Here is a 5,714-nt window from a genome sequence, read left to right on the forward strand (position 1 = left end):
TTTTTTTTTTTTTTTTTTGTAGAGATGGTGTCTCACTATGTCGCCCAGGCTGGTCTCGAACTCCTAGGCTCGAACTCCTGGGCTCAAGCCTCCCGGGCTCAAGCCTCCCAAAGTGCTGGCATTACAGGCATGAGCCACTGCACCTGGCCTTCTAGTCTACTTATCTTTAAAAGACAGTCTCATTTCTGTGGTCACAAATTCATATAACAATGCTGTTGGCTTCCATTTATGGAGAGCATGTTCTATGGCAGGCACTGGGCCAAATGCTATGTGGATTATCTCATTTAATCTCCAAGCAGCCCTATAAGCATATAGAGTGATTATTATTCCATTTTGCAGAGGTTAATTTACCTACCCAAGCCAGAACTGAGATGCCAAGCCAGGTCTGTGTGACTCCAAACCTCAGTCTCCTGACTACTAGACTATGCTGCCTCCCAGAACAAAGGCTAGAAAGTCACCCAGAAAAACATACTCCATCCACCTTTGTTCAGCAGAGTTTCCCCACCACCCTGATGTAGGGCAATGATTCACTTGGAGCTTGGGAGATTCTTTATTATTATTATTATTATTTTTTGAGACGGAGTCTTGCTCTTGTTGCTCAGGCTGGAGTACAATGGCGCAGTCTTGGCTCACTGCAACCTGCACCTCCCGGGTTCAAGCGATTCTCCTGTCTCAGCCTCCTGAGTAGCTGGGATTACAGGCATGTGCCACCACTCCCGGCTAATTTTCTATTTTTAGTAGGGATGGGGTTTCTTCATGTTGGTCAGGCTGGTCTCGAACTCCCAACCTCAGGTGATCCGCCCACCTTGGCCTCCCAAAGTGCTGGGATTACAGGCATGAGCCGCCGCACCTGGCCACTTGGGAGATTATTGAGTTCATCTCCACTGTTGGGGGGAGCCAGGGTGGACACAGTCCTCCACACCTGGGTCACAGAAGAGTTTGAGCTGTGTTTGGAGCTTGTTCATATCCTGACCTCAAGATGGGAGAAATGAAGAGAAAAACAATGGGAAATCCTGGGCTAACCCAGGGCATCAGAAGGCGTCAGCAGGAGAGAAACAGAAATCACTGAAGGAGTCAGAGCAGAAAGGAACTCCCTGGGGAAGCTATTAACAATTTAGTATGTGGGAATGTGGCTCCCACCTGCCAAAGAGACAGAGCTGCCTGATAGAAAATACAGCGGCTGCCTCCCAGTGAGCAGGCAGCTCCCCTGGGTTGCCTCTCAGTCTGGCTCCATCAGCAGTCTCCAGGAGGGGGAGGATAGCAAAGATAACCATAAAATAATGCAAAGGACTTTTGCCTTTCCAAAGTACTTCCAGGCCAGGGGCAGTGGCTCACGCCTGTCATCCTGGCACTTTGGGAGGCTGAGGCGGGCGGATCACTTGAGGTCAAGAGTTCAAGACCAGCCTGGTCAACGTGGTGAAACCTCATATCCACTAAAAATACAAAAATTAGCCATGTTTGGTGGTGGGCGCCTGTAATCCCAGGTACTCAGGAGGTTGAGGCAGGAGAATCGCTAGAACCCAGGAGGCAGAGGTTGCAGTGAGCCGAGATCACATCATTGCACTCCAGCCTGGGCAACAGATCAAGATTCCACCTCAAAATAAAAATAAATAAATAAACAAACAAACAAAGCACTTCCAGATTGATGACTTCATCTTGACACCAGCCTGATACATGGGGAGGTTAGGCTTCATTATCTTTGTTTGCTAGCTAGGAAGACAGACATCTAGAGAGCCTGGTGGGATCCCCAAGGATACACAGCAAACTGGCAAAAGAAATAGGATTGGCACCTTCCATGTAGTTGCTCAAGCTAGAAACCTGGGAATCTTTCTTGACTCCTCTCTGTCTCTTTCCACCACTTCTAAGCAATCACCAGGTCCTGTCCATCCTTCCTTTATAATCCCTGGATCCCGTCATGGTCCCTTATTCTTATTACCAATTTCCTCCTAGTCTGACACACCACCATTTCTTTTTTTTTTTTCTTGAGATGGAGTCTCGTTCTGTTGCCCAGGCTGGAGTGCAGTGGCGTGATCTCAGCTCACTGCAACCTCTGCCTCCCGATTTCAAGCAATTCTCCTGCCTCAGCCTCCCGAGTACCTGGGACTACAGGGACACGCCACCACGCCCTGCTAATTTTTTTATTTTTGGTAGACACAGGTTTCACTATGTTGGTCAGGCTTGTCTCGAACTCCTGACCCCGGGTTATCTGCCCACCTTGGCCTCCCAAAGTGCCAGCATTATAGGCACCATTTATTGCTGAAACTACTGAAATAGCCTCTGAAATGACCTCCCTGCACCCAGGCTTGCTACCTTCAAGCAGTAACATGGCTTCAGGCTGCTTCACACTTCCACCTCTCTCCACCTCACCAGACCCTTGTACCACCTTACATTTTTATGTTTACATGCTGGGTTCCAACCAAAATAAACTCCTTGAGGTTCTCCAAACAACTTGCTTCTGTCACCTCCAGTTTTATCTGAATGGTTAAGAAAAATGTTTGAGCATCAGACTGGTTGGATTTGAAATCCCAGCTCATCCACTTAACTAGTTGCATGACTCTGGGTGAGTTACGTAAGTTCCATAAGTTTCATAAACTGGGGACAACAAAAGTACCTACATTATGGCACCTGGGGTGTATAGGCATTGTTCAGTAGGTGTTAGCTATTGCTGTGATGATGGTTGCTCTGTTTGGAATGCTCTACTGCACCCTCCTGGCCCTCTGTCATCTAACCCACTCCAACACCTCCATCACTTCTCAGCTGAGATGCTGCTTCCTTCCCTGTTCCCCAGATGAGTTTCCATCACACAGTGTCTGTACCCTTGGGGCACGTCTCTCTCCTGGAAGTACAATCAAGTCCTGAGTCCCTTGAAGACCACCCCATCCAGGCATTGCTGGGGAGGCCTAGGTCTGTCAGGAGGAGGAGGGAAAGAAGTTGAAGAGGGAGTGATACAGTGTGGCTGTGTCCCCACCCAAACCTCATCTTGAATTGTAGCTCCCACAATTTCCACATGTTGTAGGAGGGACCCAGTGGGAGATAATTGAACCATGGGGGCGGTTTCCCCCATACCGCTCCCGTGGTAGTGAATAAGTCTCACGAGATCTGATGGTTTTATAAGGGGAAACCCCTTTTGCCTGACTCTCATTCTCTCTCTTGCCTGATGCCATGTAAGACGTGTCTTTCACCTTCCACCATGATTGTGACGCCTCCCCAGCCATGTGGAACTGTGAGTCCATTAAACCTCTTTTTCTTTATAATTTACCCAGTCTCAGGTATGTCTTTTTTTTTTTTTTTTTTTTTTTTGAGACGGAGTCTCGCTCTGTCACCCAGGCTGGAGTGCAGTGGCGTGATCTCAGCTCACCGCAAGCTCCGCCTCCCGGGTTCACGCCATTCTCCTGCCTCAGCCTCCTGAGTAGCTGGGACTACAGGCGCCCGCCACCACACCTGACTAATTTTTTGTATTTTTAGTAGAGACGGGGTTTCACCGTGTTAGCCAAGATGGTCTCGATTTCCTAACCTCGTGATCTGCCTGCCTCGGCCTCTCAAAGTGCTGGGATTACAGGCGTGAGTCACCGCGCCCAGCCTTAGGTATGTCTTTATCAGCAGCATGAAAACAGACTAATACAGGGAGGGTGGTCCCAGGCAGGACAGAGAACTAGATTCTGTGAGAAGGGGAAGATAGAGGAGTTCTTTGAGTGAAGACGTTGGTGGGTGGTAAGAGCCTGAGAGAAGTTCTGCAGCAAGTTCAAGGTCAAGGCAACACAGACTGTCTCCCCTCTTTTGAATGGACCCTGAGGCTTGAACAAAAGCCCTTCAGAGATTATTTTGATGAAACAAATGACAGAGACCTCTGTCCCATGTTTCCTGGACCGCGAAAACAAGGGAGCAGAAGGACTGGCCCCCTCCTCCCCAGTGACTGAGGATGGATTTTCCCACCACCCTGGAGGATGGGGCAGAGACAGAGTTCATTTGATTTTTGTAAAGTTTGTTTTTGTGTCTGAGTGTCATGGAGGAAATGCCTACACCTGTTTGAGGAATCATCATGAGGCCTAGAATAGGCATCAACAAGACAGATGGAAATTATGCTTTTCAGAAGAAAGATGGTGACTTGGAGGAACTGAACGTGCAAAATCTCCCTCCATTTCCTTGTATCTGGGATTGGCGACCTGTCCAGACACTTAGCTGTCTGCCCAACAGCACTGTTCCCTCCTCATTCCCTGCAACTGTATCCCCCCACCCCATCAGGGGATAAGGGTTTTCCTTTGATTTGGGGAAAGGGAGCCCCTTCTCTGCCTCAAGGAATGAATTGGTCTAAATACATCATAGTAACCTGTGGTAAATTGCAAAGTGATCACAATTCTTCATTCCTCTCTATGCCCTTTGCAATGTGACTTTGCAGCCCCTCCCATACAAGTGGTTGAGTCTATTTTCCCAGCCCTTGGACCCGAGCCAGCCTATGACTTGCTTTGTCCAAAAGAATGGGATGGAAAGGGGCGTGCCAGTTCAGAGCCAGCGCCCCAGGAGGCCTTGCATTCTTCCTCCCAGTCTCAGAACCCTACTGCTGCCATGGGAACAAGCCTGGGCTAGCCTGCTGGAGGATGAACCCAGTCAACCCGGCACCCCAGTTAGAGTCTGAGGAAGCCTCGGTTAGCACTCCAGTTAGAGCCAGCCAACACCAAACACTTGAGTAAGTACGGCCATCCTAGACTAGCCAACCCCCAGCCAACCTAACAGCTGGCCACAGACACACGAGGAAGCCCAGCCAAAATCAGCCAGGACCACCCAGCGACCCATAGACTTAGAGCAACAATAAATGGGGGTTGTTTCCAGCCACTAGATTTTGGAGTGATGTGTTAAGTAGGAGCCATCATAATATATGCTTTCTACAGCACTGACTGGTCTAGGAGTGGATATGTGGCCAATTAGGCATAAAGAGAAATCTACCAACAGACTTTTTTTCCAGGATAAAAATCAAAGCTCCATCAGGAGAAAATTGTTTGCCCCTCCCCCTTGGAAGGCTGATATGATGCCTGGAGCTGTAGCAGCCACCCTACAATCATGAAGCAGTATGCATGAGGGTGAAAAGCCAATATGGTGACATTGTGAGAATAGAAAGACAGAATAAGCCTGGCTCTTTGGTGATGTTGTTGAACTCCAGGTATACCACCTCTGGACTGCCTGCTTCAAGACCTTTTGTTTAGGCTGGGCGCAGTGGCTTACACCTGAAATCCCAGCACTTTGGGCGGCTGAGACAGGTGGGTCACCTGAGGTCAGGAGTTCAAGACCAACCTGACCAACATGGTGAAACCCCATCTCTACTAAAAAATTTGGCCGGGTGCGGTGGCTCACACCTGTAATCCCAGCACTTTAGGAGGCCAAGGCAGGTGGATCACGAGGTCAGGAGATCGAGACCATCCTGGCTAACATGGTGAAACCCCATCTCTACTAAAAATATAAAAAAAATTAGCCAGGCGTGGTGGCGGGCACCTGTAGTCCCAGCTACTCAGGAGGCTGAGGCAGGAGAATGGCATAAACCCAGGAGGCGGAGCTTGCAGTGAGCCAAGATCGCACCACTGTACTCCAGCCTGGGCGACTGAGCAAGACTCCATCTCAGACAAAAAAAAAATACAAAAATTCGCTGGGTGTGGTGGTGCACACCTGTAGTCCCTGCTACTCGGGAGGCTGAGGCAGGATAATCACTTGAACGTGGGAGGCAG

This window comes from Colobus angolensis, unplaced genomic scaffold (assembly GCF_000951035.1).
Source record: "Colobus angolensis palliatus isolate OR3802 unplaced genomic scaffold, Cang.pa_1.0 Scaffold4, whole genome shotgun sequence".
NCBI classification, from domain to species: domain Eukaryota; kingdom Metazoa; phylum Chordata; class Mammalia; order Primates; family Cercopithecidae; genus Colobus; species Colobus angolensis.